Source organism: Lutzomyia longipalpis, chromosome 3 (assembly GCF_024334085.1).
Source record: "Lutzomyia longipalpis isolate SR_M1_2022 chromosome 3, ASM2433408v1".
Lineage (NCBI taxonomy): Eukaryota > Metazoa > Arthropoda > Insecta > Diptera > Psychodidae > Lutzomyia > Lutzomyia longipalpis.
Window position 1 is genome coordinate 7467757 of NC_074709.1, and position 14459 is coordinate 7482215.

At 31.9% G+C, this 14459-nt stretch overlaps 1 protein-coding gene across 4 annotated transcripts in view; it reads right to left on the minus strand.

Moving 5' to 3' along the window:
* The window catches only part of LOC129791767 (uncharacterized), a 49277-nt gene that overhangs the window by 26328 nt on the left and 8490 nt on the right, over positions 1-14459 (minus strand). The window contains exon 1 of one of the 4 annotated variants that reach the window (XM_055830153.1): positions 8670-9011. The exons of 2 other annotated variants lie outside the window; for them this stretch is intronic. The gene's annotated coding sequence lies outside the window, so the exon portion shown is untranslated. Of the gene's footprint in view, positions 1-8669; positions 9012-14459 lie in introns of those variants that run through there. One more of the 4 variants, XM_055830155.1, reaches the window with a different exon arrangement.

Below are 14459 nucleotides of genomic sequence, written 5' to 3' on the forward strand. Positions count from 1 at the left end.
AAGCGCAACAAATCCCCGCGAAGCGGGGCGAGGTAAATTGGAGCGAAGCGACAATTTACCTCGTAAACTAAAAAAATAAAAAAGGCAATTTCTTAAATTTAACGTTTTTTTTTAATTTTTTGTGTTTTTTTTTATTAAAAAAAAGTTTTAATTGGTATACAAATCTCTCATTCTCAATAGATATTATAGTGCCTTGCTAAAATAATTTCATTAAATTAAGATTAGCGAACAAAAAACGCAATTAACCGTTTTACCCCAGAATTTTTCGAACAGGCAAATTTGGAAGGGTTTGGAAAATGGCCTGAAAAAGCATTTTCCCATTGAGATAGAGAAAAATCGTCTGAGACAAAGTTGTAGCCCGGAAAATTTCCTATAAGATATTTCTCATGGGAAATCTCAAATATTTCCATGGAACTCAGGAAAAATTCACCGAATTACCCTAGTTTCCCCTAAGTAAAGTCATGCAGAGAATTAGAAAGAGTATGAAAAAACATTTCATATTGTAAAGAAAAATTATAAAGTGGGTAATCTTCGTTTTTACAATTCTTAAGAGAATGAAAATGAACTATAGAGCATAAAGAAAAGTTTTCTCTCTTTATTTTCCAAAGAGAAAATTGAGTAAGAAGTCTCTCTGAAAAACTTTAATAAAAAATACATTATAAAATAAAAAAATACATATATAAGTACAATGATGGTCCAGCAGAGTAAAGGGAATGTACTGGTAAGTTTCACTTACGGGCTGTGATTCTTCCTTCAGATGACAGTCCAAGTGTGGTGAAAATTGAGGTGGATAAATTTTTAGGAATGGCTTTCTCACGCAACGAATCACAGCCAACGCGCATGAGTAAGCCTTTCCCCAGAATTTACACGCGTTGGCTGTGATTCGATGCGTGAGAAAGCCATTCCTAAAAATTTATCCACCTCAATTTTCACCACACTTGGACTGTCATCTGAAGGAAGAATCACAGCCCGTAAGTGAAACTTACCAGTACATTCCCTTTACTCTGCTGGACCATCATTGTACTTATATATGTATATTTATAGGTTTATATATTTTTATATTTTTATATTTTTTATGTATAAAAAAGGCGCCCCGCTTCGCGGGGCGCCAATTAATTTGTTTAAAATATATGTGAACAGATGAAAGTAATTGTTGATGTAACAAAATGGCAGAAGGCGGCCATTTTGAATTTTGAAATTAGTAAAATCTGATAGGTCATGCCCACTATACCTGATGAAACTTCAATCGAAAAGTCTTTATCAAGTACCGTTAAGCCAATATAAGGCAATATTACAACAATCGGTACATATGGAAACCTGTTTTGGTCTATATCTCTGAAACCACGACATAAATTTTTTTTATTTTTTTTTGGTTAAAAGGTGTGCCTATCACCTATAACATACTAAAATTTAATCGAAATCTATCGTCCAGTTTTTGAGATATTAATCGAAAACTGGTCGAAAACTCATCGAAAATTTTGTTTTTGATTGTAGGCCCTCTAGCGGTAACTTTTGAAAGTTTCTATGTATAGATAATTGTAGACCTTTTTGAGATCTTTCATTCAAAACCGGTTTGGTTAAAATCGGTCAACCGGTTTAGGAGTTATGCCCGACTTTCGATAAAAGTCTATATTTGCTAAACCGCTTGTCCGATTTTTGGAAATGGGTTATTGTTGAAAAGGTCTTAAAGGCCCCTACAACATATTAAAATTTCAGACCTCTACCTATAATAGGGGCTGAGATATAGCAAAACAAAATTGAAAAAAATTAAAAATGGCGGATGCAGGGGAGGGGGGGTGAATTTGATATCATAGTTGGACGACTTCCAGTCGATAATTGAACTTTGCCGTTGACCGCAAGTCTCTATCTATTACCGTTCTCTTGTAATTGAGCTTCAAACTACGGCCGGACGGACGGCCGGACGGCCGGACGGACGGACGGACGGCCGGACGGCCGGAAAAGTTTTTCGGCGCATACGTTTTTTGAAATGTGGGGACCTTAATTCGTGCTCATACCAAGTTTGAGCCCGATCCGACGACCTTGAGTTTTAGAGTGGACACAGAAGCTGTGCTATTCTTTTCTTCGAAAGAATCACAGCTAAAATGAAATTTCTCGATTAGGAGTTGAAAAATATGTGAAATAACCGTAACAGAAATTAGTTTGAAAAGGTATATTTATCACTTTTCCAAATCTGGTAAACATTTTAAAATCGATCAAGCAGATTAGTCGTGGCTAATTATAGGAAAAATATTCTTTTGTGAGGATGTTTGATACATTTTTAATGAGAATAAAAATTATGAATAGAAAATCTGTTTTCTTTTTGTCAAGAGCAGAAAAGTGTCGTTGTTGGTTCAATTTCTTTGATGGTTTATATGAGAAAATTGTATATGAAAATATTAAAACACATTGTCTAAAAAAAAGCTAGCGTTTAATCACAATTTTAGTAATCATAAAAAAAAAAGATTTATTTTAATTTTAAAAATCAAATTGTGCAAAATTTAGGCTTTTCTGATTTTTTTTTGATTTTACAACGTATCTTGCCTGGAATTTTTAGAATAATGGGTTTTCTCTTCGAAAATTCATTTTTAAGAAGGAAAATTTATTCTTTTCAGAATCAAGATTTTTTTGTCTGGAAAATAACTGTTTGATGACAGAAAGTATATTCTTTAATTGAAATCGATAGTATCCAAATTTCATATTTTGACATTCTCCGTATTTTTCTAAATCCTTATATGATTCAATACGTTCTGACTTGTCCTAGAATATTCTTTTAAGTCTAGAGAGAAGCTTGACAGAATCTTTTTGAGTCAAGAGAATAATTAAAATTGAGAGAAAAATTATTCAAACGTTGTCGAAATGGACATTTTTTGACCAGAAAAAAAGGTTGCTTCAATAAGAATTTTTTTATTCTCAAAGATACAAATTCTCTTTAATCAAACGAATAATTTCTCATTAATTAGTATCCAAGAATAATTTCTTTTCCACAGAAAGCTGATAAGAAGAATAATATCATTTAAAAGGAGGTAGATAATATTTGTTATTTATAATTCGAAACCACACATTGGGTACATATTTGCTCTCTCTACCGCTTTATCTAAATATTACCTACATTTATCACCTGCCTATTAATAAAATAGCGATGAGGTTATTCATTAAAACAATAAAATATGGATTTTTTCTTACTGTCTTGTGCGTGTTTTGCGCGTCAATCGCGCAAGAGTTGAGATATTCAATAGTTGATAAGACAGTTTGATCGTTGCAATGGCAATAAAATGTCAAATGGAGAAGACTCTCCTAAAACTAGGCCCATTAGTAGGGCTATAAAGGCCATTGACGCGCGCTGATTTTTTCGGGGAGATAATAAAAATTCAAATCTTTATTGTGCGATGATGGAGCAAGATGAGGGAGCTTTCGCTCATCTGTTCATATGGAAATCCAATCAATGTGGAATGTGCATGATTACAAAACATTGCACACAATAAAAATACTTTTCACTATCACTTTGGAGCTATTATTATCAAAAAGGTTTAGGTTTTTTGCGTGTTTGGAGAGAGAAAAAAAGTCCACCTGAGTTTTTTTTACATTTATTTTCGTTTTTTTTTTCTTCTCACCATTTCCCCATTTTTTTCTCACATGCACAAGATGCGCAAAAGTCTGTGGACAAACTAATGAAAGGTGAAAGTTATGCTTTTAATTCAATTAAATGCATCTCTCAAATTAATTTCATGTAGTGCTGAATATATTAACGTTTTGGTGTTTTCCTAACGCTAAAAGACGAAAAACGAAGAAGAAGAGGAAAAATTGATAAGAGGGTGTTGAAATGTCTTATTGTTAAAATTGTTGGCAAACACGTATTGGGAGATTCAACGGGGCGCCCCCCTGCGCGTGTTAATGAACGTCGATGAATGGTGTGATGGAAAAACCTTCAGAAAATCCCAAAGTTTTAAATTTTGCTCCCTCAACAATAGCCATTTCATGTGTATACAAAATGAACCACGATTGTACGTGAAGAATTTATTAATGGATCGTCTTTGAAATATGGGCAAAAAGAAAACTTTTTTCTCTCTCTTTTATTGTTCAATGAAATTGTTTGGCTGTTTATTCTCGCAATTGGCGGCGTTGGTGCAGAATTTTAATTTGCCAAGATATCATTCAAATATTTGCTCACATTGAATGTTTCTTTTTTTTTATTATTATAATTCTCACCAAAAGTGAACGAGATTTCTTGGCAGAAATAAAAGCTTTTTCTCTGTATATATAAACGACGATTGCCTTACGCGCGCGCTTTTTTTCTTCACGAATATTCATTGGCAAAGAAAACTCAATCGAAATTTAGAAAATTTCAATAAATAACGGTGATTTATCAGGCATTTCTAATTGACTATTTAAATTACATAGTGCTCCGGAGAGACAGGCATATCTTACCAAGCAATTTGATACAGTTTCACTCAATTTTGTGGCATTTCTTCGTTTCACTGGCCATCAAACTATATGTATGCAAAATATTATGTAGGTAGATGAATGTATATAACTTCCCCGCATAAAACAATGCATTTATTTGTATATACAATCGTGGATAAATATAGTGATTTTCTACACAAATTTCAGGTAATCAGTCACTAAGAAAGAGAGTGAAAGAAAAGTCATTTTGTATGTGTCTGTCCGATGATAAATTTATCTAATAAAATAATATGAATTTTCAATGGAAAATGAAAGCTAAATGTTTGCATAAAACCATTGTTTAAACATTTAAAAAAAAACTCAATAGAATTCTTAGAAAAATATACACACAAGTGCTCTCCTTTCGCTGATAAAAGCAGCATTACGCGCATGAGGAACATTTTTTTAATGTTAGTGGCACGATAACGTTTCCATGGTGTCTCGTTGATTTTTCCCTAAAGAAGAACGAGCACGCAGAAATTGAATTACACACATTAAACGCGTGAATTGGTAACATTGACATTCATTGCAATGGTAAAATGAGTTCTACAATCTGCTCTCATTTCTTATTAGCTTTCTTTTCTACCCAGAGAGTGCTGCACATGTCCATTTGCACTTGATTTGCTTAAAACGGTTTATATGTATATATTTTTACCTTTAGAGGATTTCCCTGAGAAATGCGAAAGAAAATGTATTTATTTAAGAATCTTTCATCCAGAAGTTTAAGATGAATCTCAATAAATTCAAATAAATGATAAATTATTTGAGGAAATGTTTTATGTTAAACGCTAAACTCTTAAGCCAATGGAAGTTGTTGAAAAAAAAGGTGGAGATGCAATGTACATAATTCTACATTTACAAATAAAATGTTTTAAAAGTTAAAAATATTAATTTTAGTTTATCTTTAATAGATATTCCGCGGATATTGAGAGGAAATAACCGTTAAAATTTGCAATAATGAATATTTAAATGTAATCTAATCACCATCCAATGGTCCGCGAGACTTGCTATGTGTTAATGTAGACATAACTGCATACCTATTCATGCTTTACATAGAAACACAGTGTGAGAGAGAAATGGGAGAAAAATGTGTATAGAAAAAATTGATTAGGCTTCATTCAACTTTGGTTTAAGTGCAGCGATTAAGACATTCTTATATTTCCTGTTACTAAAATATCTTTAAAAGTTTTATTATATTGTTTATAAAAAAAAATGAGAAAGATGGAGGGTACGTTAGAAAAAAAAATTGAATTTTAAACCGAAAAAGTAGTTTTTTTTTGAATTTTTAAATAAAAATCACAGATTATTCAATATTTTGAGGAAACCAAAGGAATTCCAACTTTATCTGTCTCTCTATGAAGCATTTCTTAAGATGTTAGAGTGGAGTGTGGCAAAATGGATTTGAGAGAAAATTGAAAAAGATTGGTTCGATTTTAACATGTTTGCGTTTTTAAATCGTTGAACAAGAGTAAAACGATTTCTTTAGTTGTGTTAGAAATAAAATAAAAAAATACTTTTTCAGAAACTTTTAAAAACTTTTCTGACAGATTTCTTAAAGCTTAAATATTTTTCTTAAAATTTTGTAACTTACAAATAAAAAAAACTTTTTCAAAAGTCTTAGATTTCCTAAAGCTAACTATTTTCTTTTTATTGAAAAGTTTATATTAAAAAAAACTTTTTCAGACGTCTTGATTAAAAAATTTTTTGAATAATTTCTTAAAAGTTAAATTTTAAAGTTTGTTTGGTTTTAATAAATACGAAAGCTTTAAGTTTTTCTGAAAGGTTTTTAGGGACGTTTGAAACATTTTTTTTCTTATTTGCAAACAACTTAAGAAAAAAACTTTCTGTTAAATTTATAATTTTTTTTTAAATCTTAAGAGAATTTGCAAGAAAATTAAAGATTTTTAGCAAAATCGATCCTGATAATTAGAAAATAAAAAAAAAAAGATTTTTTAACCTTAAAAGAATGCGAGATTTTTTCTTTTTCTCAAAAAATTTGATTAAAGAAAATACTTTAAATTAGCCATTTTACCCGAGACTTCTCTACTTTAAAATGCCACTAAATGACAACATTCCTCAGAGTGTTGTGTACATGTAAAGAAGCGTATGTAGGTATTAGAAGCACCTTTTTTTATTGAAAATTTCTTAAAAGCTACTGCACCAATATAAATAAAGGTTAATGCTTAAATAACAATTTGTTTGTCTACCGTGTATATAATAATTTTAAATTCAATGTCAAATGACTGCCAATGGGTACATAATTCCGCAAATAAATCTCTGCTAGACTTTGTGAAATTCACATCAAAATGTACAGAAGAAAAAAAATCCAGCATGGAAATCTTCTGTCATATTTTTTGTATGGAAATTTTAGCATAGATTGTGGTGGAAACGGGTTATGTGTGTCGCTCATCGAGAATATATTGAGCGCTTTAAATTAGAATGTCACATTAAGATCTAATACCTCGCGTGTCCCCATTTTCTATCTCTTTAGCCGCAGACTTTTATTCGGAGTTTCACACAAGAATGTCGTTTCTTCGTCTTTTTTTTTCTTCTCTCCTTACACACAAAAAAATTTTTTAACAAGAGTCCACTGAGCATCAAACGCGGTGACTTAAAAATTGTGTAACAGTTTGTATAGGATAATTAATATTCACTCATTTCCCAATAACTTGGGGCACATTGATATTTTCTTTGACTTCTTTTTTTGCTATTTTTTATTTGACGATATTTTCTCTGCTGCTGCTGCTGCAATCTCATATGGCGTCTGATGGAAGATTTGAATTTTATGTCACTGACCATTTATTTTCCATTATACATGGTACATATGGACCTCTTTTCTCCACTATAGTGGGCCCCTCCTCCCCATCCCAAATACATGCTCATCTCCCGAAGAGGCTCCATTGAATGTAAACATTTTAATTCGCATTTTATTGTATCTCGTTGTGCGTTGTGTTGTTGAATAATGAACAGTTATACATTCCACACTTTAAGTGTCTTTGAGTGTGATTTTTTTTTATTCGAATCTTCTTCAAGAAACTTAAGAAGAAGAACCATCGGAAGAAACACTTGTTGATTTTTTTTGCCAAAGCGGTAAAATTTTATATTTAAAGTGCATTGAAACTTAATTCAATTTCAGGGAAGATATTTGAAGTTTTTCTTTTAGAAAAGAGACGCATATTGAAGGAGAAGTATTGAGTTAAGATTTGTTTAGATTTTCTTTATTGAAAATTGAAAAACTTGATGAATTCTTAATGATTTCCATTCAATTAAAAATAGGGAAAGATTGTCTAAATATGACCTATTAGGGTTTATCTTATTCTCTTTTTATAAACCATGTTTTACAATTTTTGAAAGTAAAGTAAGAAAATAGAAGTATAGGTATATGTTAAAAGGAAAAATCTCTCAATTCTTTTATGAATAATTAATTTCCTATGTCCGCAGAAAATGACAGAATCCAATGACAGATAGACCCCCTAGTAAACAACACCTGAAGAAGCAGGAAAAAGTCTTCGAAATGTCGTATGAATTAAATGCGAAGAATTTCCAATTGATCCCGTGTTTCATTCCCCCACTTAGAATCTTAAACTATAAAAATTTCGTCCACATTAAGTGGGCGAAAGATGAAACCTTTTTCATTTTTTTTTATTATTATTCTAAAATGGTTTAAAAACAATTTTGAAAAGCAGATAATTTCCCAAATAGACTTTATTTCTAAATTCTATTCTTATGTTTTTTTTCTATCAATCTCTTGATTTTATTTCAAATTAAAAAATTTCAAGCCCAGTTTCAGGATAAACCTTTTAAAATTTAGTTCTGAATCAAGACCAATAAATTCAAATTCAAATTTATCCTCAGTCTGCTCTATTTCGCCCCAAAAACCTTAATTGCTTATAAATTGAAGAGAAAAGTTTTATATACAAACAAATAAATAGTTTAATTCTCTTTAAAAAAAATAAATTCATTAAATTCATTCATTCAATAAAAAAAAATATCAAGAATTTAATTAAACAAAATCCTTTAATCCAGGTTTCAAAAATTGCTTTCTAAGCTATCACTGAGATTTCTCTGAATCTTACAGTTAGAAGAATGTGGAATTAATACATCCAACTGATATTAAGCTTTAAGCATAAACTACTTAATACATAATGCCGTCTTGACCGCGAATGCGACTCTTATGCGGATTTAACGCACAATTTAGTATATAGACTTTCCTCTAAAATCTGTGCTACCTTTCTTTATTCCACCGGATCCTTAAAGAGTTTTTCCTCTTGCACTTAATTTTTCCTTCACATTTGAACCACAAAACTATGCTGAAGGGCACTTCTTTTCTTTGAGTAAATTAGGGTTCTTTTGAAGGGAATAAAATCCCCCAGAGAGTGAATGTTTGAGCACTGCACCACGCGATGTTCTCTTGGCAACGTACAAAAAGAAACTGTGCAGGAATGTAAGCGACCAAAGAGTTCAGAGAGCTTGGCTATAGCAACATATTTCTTCATAAACAAAACTGGAAATGTGTGTGAGGAGAACGAGAGACTTGAAGAAATGCAGTCAGTCATCGACCATCGCACACTAACAACTTTTACAAAACTTCGCGGCTTTGCAAACATACATATGTACATATATAATTCTCAGCTAAAAGCGCGCACTCTGTGGCAGAAGATGGTTAAGGAAAGCCATCTCGCGCAGCATCCCATAGCGGTAATATCTTATATACTAATTAAATATTACAGTAAATGATATTTTCTTCTTCTCTCTCACTCAACTTTTCAACTTGTAGTTTTCTTCAGTTACCCCACGTATATGTACAATACCTACATTTTCCATCATCATCAATATATAATCCAATACGCATTAATAATATATGAAAATAAAGAAAAAAAAGTTTCGCGATTAGATATGATATTTTATGAATGGATGTCATGCGTTTGTTGCAAGTTGGGAATTGCTTTAGAGAGACACCATTAAAGTCTGTTTGTTTGTCTATTAGATAAAATAATATGCAATATTTGGGTCAGTTTGACATCATTCTTTTTTTTTCCCTCGCTGACAATCTTCTATTTTAGCATATTGCTGAAATTGACCTCTCTTGTGTGGAATTTCATCGTGTTTATGATGCTCTTTTGTGGGAATAATAAAATAACACGAGAAAAAAACTCAACTTTGATGGAAATATTGCAGCCCTCGGCGGGGAGAATAAGAATGTCTCATAAAATGTCCCATGCAACTTAACAATAATAGTACACCACGCAGAGGAAAACAGCTCCCATTAAAAAAAAAACAAATATACAAGAAAGAGAAATCTTGTGCAACATTTTGGGAACGAATTGCACGGGGAAAAATTAAAGACACTGCACATTTCTTTTTTTTTTTTTAGAAAAAATTACCTCCAAGAGTTCCACGCTTTTCCGTCTCCTTGGAAGGCTATTTACAAATGCCTTTAAAGTTGTTTCTTTGAGTTTTTCTTAGCAGAAAAAAATTATTATATATCTCACACACTGCAATGAGTCGCATTTTATGTTCATATTAGACGCGAAGAAACTCTTGTTACACACAAAACTCATTGATATTCACAAATGGATATGAAAAACGATAGTGGAGCGTGTGAATTTCGCCACAATTCAGATATGGTAAATTTTCTCCTGCAATGTATGGGCAAAAATGATAGCAAAAGTCACAAGATAGACGCCAAATTACAAAGCGTAGAGAATTAAAGAAAAAAATACTTAAAAGCGCAGAAAAAAAGTGAAAAAAATGCAATTACCAAGGAGATAGCTCTGTAACTATTGGAAAGAAAAGATAGAAATAGTAAATGAAAGTATCATTTCATTGAACAATGGTAAAGTTGGTTGTAATTTAATTTTCTTTTCGGTGCAAGAAACAAACAATGAACGGAGAGAAATAAAGATTATTTAAAATACCTGTTGAATGCCTCTACTTATGTAGGTAGCTTTTATGCACAGAGATTATGTATTTATTATTGAAAATGTTGTCGCACCTTTTTGTGAAACATATGCGAAAGTAATATTGATAAAAGCCAGATTGCTTTCATTTTGCAACGACAAATGGTTCACAAACATATTGAGTGCAAAAAGATAGTGTCACCAGTCCACATTTTATTTGTAAAATGTTTAATTTGTTTCAGTAAATCCCTTGATTAATTATTGCAATTAATGATGCTAAAGCTTCCAGTTCTGGCGGGTTCATCAAGCTGAACCCCTTATCATATATAGGTTATATATATGGTAAAGAAAAAGAGCAAATGCGATTTAAGGAACTTTTACTGGCCCCAATTTAAAGAACATTTTAAAACATTAAAGAATTGCAAATTTAGTATTTTTTGAAAAATAATTTAAAATTTAAAAGTTCTAAAAGATTAGTACACTTCATAGTGAAGATGATTCGCCAAAGAAATGAAAATATTCAGCAGACGAACATTTCTTTATATTAGTCTCAAATTGGTAGAGACTGAGGAGCAAAAGTCTGATAGAGTACCAAATTCTAGTCGAAGAAATAAAATTTAATTTAGCACTTTATAAGCTTAAATTTAGTACCTTTTCCCATTGTTTTCAGTATCCTTTTTCAGCTAGAATTTACTATGTTTTTGGATAAAATTTAGTACTTTTAATTATAGAAGTTAGTACTTTTTCGGCTGAAATTTACTATTGGTTCGGCTAGAATTTCGTATTTTTTGAAAATTCAATAAGCAATAGTACTAAAATCTAGTCGAAAACACAGTAAATTCTAACTGAAGAAGTTCTAAATTAAATAGAAAAAATTACTAATTTTAAACCGAAAAAGTATTAAATGTAAGCCAAACAAGTACTAAATTTAAGTCTAACAATTACTAAACTTAATCTTAAAAAAAAGTAAATTCTGACCTAGAAAGTAGTAAATTCAAGCTGAAGAAGTACTAAATTCTAGCTGAAAATGAGAATATTCAGATCTTCGGAAATATTGTGATTATTCGCTAATCTTCGGATTATTCGCCAAAATAGTCAAAATATTCGGCAGATATACACCCCTTGTTGTAAAGTTCTTTTGCCATCCTTTCGAAAAAAACTTCTTCCTTTCAGGACTGTATGAATTTTCAAGAATTTTTATTGAGAATTGATTTTCAAGTCTTTCTCTGGACACTAAAAAATAATGAAAGTTCTATTTTTTTGAATAAAAATAAAAGATTTTACACAGAATCGTGACTTAAATTTATCTTTATTTATTTAGACAGCCCCTCTTTGAGCTTTCATTGGATTAAATTACCTACATCTAAGCTTATTTTTTTGTACCTGTCTATGCTCAAATATGAAAACTTTTCTACATTTCATTTTCATCACAAAAAATAGCAATGAGAGGAACAAGAAAAAAAGTTATTTAAAAAAATTGAAGGAGCGCAAATCAATCACACACACCGCTAATCAATCAGTAAACAGGTAAATCTCAACCATAATATGATTATTACTTAAACTTTTTCATTTAACCCACCATGAGAAAAAAAGATGAACTTTATTGTATACGCTATGCCGGCTAAAAAATCGCAAATGAATTAACACCGTGAGTGGGCATTGTCCCAAATTTCACTCTTGTTGATTTTTCTGCCGTTTCTTTTTTTCATCATCATTTTAATATAAATCTTTCGTGGGCATAATTAGTGTGGTAGATTGCAAATAAGATGTATCAACGTTTGGGTAAAGGTAATAAAGTGAAAGAAAGACTTTCTTTGGGTGTAAAATAAACGCCGAAATATATGCAGAGCTACCTTTTTAAATGCATTTTCATCTCAAACGATAAAACATTTGTGTGGCCAATTGAAAGTACCTACATAGGTAGGTTTGTATGCTTTTTGCAAAAAGAAAATTTGCAGAGAAATTATTTATTTTTTGTCATGAATTGATTTTGAGAAATTCTGGGATTTATGAAGGAGGACAATTACTGCTCTGAGGAAGAAAGTAATAAACTCTTAAAAGAACGAAGGAACTCCCACGAAATTTTCAGATTTATTTGCAAGCCAAATAAGCACTAAATAATAAAGAAAAGAACCTGTAAAACTTTATATCATAATTTAGCATAACAACTATATACAAACAATTGAAGCTTTCTCTCACTTTGCACCATATTCAGCGAAAAGAAGAATCAGCACTTCTTTAGAGAACAGTTCCTTGTACTTTATTGTGTGTTGTTCACTTTATGAGGAAATATTATTTGTAGCTAAAAAAGATTATATGTCTGTATATAAAAAATCATTTCTTAGACAATGTGAAATGACCATGAGCTTTTTTTTTCTTACTTTGCTCATCCTAACAAAAATTTCAAACAATTAAAATGAATTCGCAAATAAAGAAGTTTTTACCCAAAGTCGATGACTGAATGGAAAGAAAAAAAGAACCTGTTTCAACGGATGAGCCCGCGAAAAGATCATCTTGGGAATAAGATGAGATTATGAGAGCTTTTTTATTATATGTATTATGTGACATGGACGCGAAATTCAGTAGAAATGCCATTCATATGTGTTCAAGGGACACTGAACTTGGGGTGGTATTCTAGGATAGAGACACCTTTCAAGATCAAGATAAAAATCAAAATAAAGACCAAGACTGTCGGTATTCTACTTTACGACGAATTATCCAGGAAAGTAAAATCAAAATTTGCGTTATCCTACTTGTCAGTTTCTTGTTTTCAGCTTCGCGCCAAGAAAACTTTAGCGATATCTCTTTCTAACGCATTAATTTTTTCTATTGCGCTTTCTCGTTCGCTCTCGGATGACAATTGAACGAAATTTAAACACTTCATGGGAATTTCTTCCTTATTGCCATTACATCCAGGAGCCCTGATTGTATAATCTCGGCTATTATTCCCAGGCATTATTGCTCCGGGAATGGAATGAATATTGTCGGAGAGGTGCTTTCTGCCTCCAAATTATGATAATTTGGTGGTAACTGGGGGGGGGGGGTATGCTACTGCAAAATTTTGAATTTTTCTTAGGAATCGTGGTCACTTCTTCTTGCTATTGATGGAGTGACCTCCGGATTAAGGATCTCATCCCAGGATTGTCATATCCTGGACAATTCTGGGGCAATTTTTTAATTTTTTTCCAGGATTAGTGGTCACTTCTCATTGGTAATGATAAAGTGATCTCCGGATTGTGCATCTCATCCCCGGATTGTCACATCCTGGACAATCCTGGGATACTGGTGCAAAAATGTTTGTTTTTCGCCGGAATTGTGGTCACTTCTCATTGGTAATGATAAAGTGACCTCCGGACTAAGGATTTCATCTCAGAACTATCAAGCCCTGGACAATTAGGGAATGCTGGTGCAAAATTGTGGTTTTTTCGCCAGAGTAGTGGTCACTCCAACATTACTAATAGGAAGTGACCATAAATCCGTCGAAAAACCCACAATTTTGCACCAGCATCCCCTAATTGTCCAGGACTTGATAATCCTGGGATGAGATCCCCAATCTGGAGGTCACTTTATCATTACAAAGGAGAAGTGACCACAATTCCAGTGAAAAACAAAAAATTTTGCACCAACATCCCAGGATTGTCCAGAATGTGACAATCCGGGGATGAGATCCCCAATCCGGAGGTCACTCCATCAATAGCAAGATGGAGTGAACACAAATCCGGCAAAAACCCGTCATTTTGCATCTGCATCCCCTATTTGTTCAAGAGTTTTCATATCTCCCATTCTGAATTTACTTTGCCTTTACCTCATTTGAAAACCAATTTTTCAAAGGACCCCAAAACCGTCTTGGAATTTCACATAAATCCAAGACAATTTACGTTATAATAAGACCGTAAATCTCTATCGTAGAATACAAAATCTTGGAATATTTTTATCCAAGTCTCTTTTGACAACTCATTTTGTAAATCTTTATTTTGATTTTGATTCGTATCTCAGAATACTAAAAGTCTTGGAAGTTGTATGAAGAAACAAGATTTTTAGGTTATGGTTCGACCGTAAATCTCTATCTTAGAATACCAAATCTTGAAATATTTTGAATTTCCAAGATTATCCTGAAAA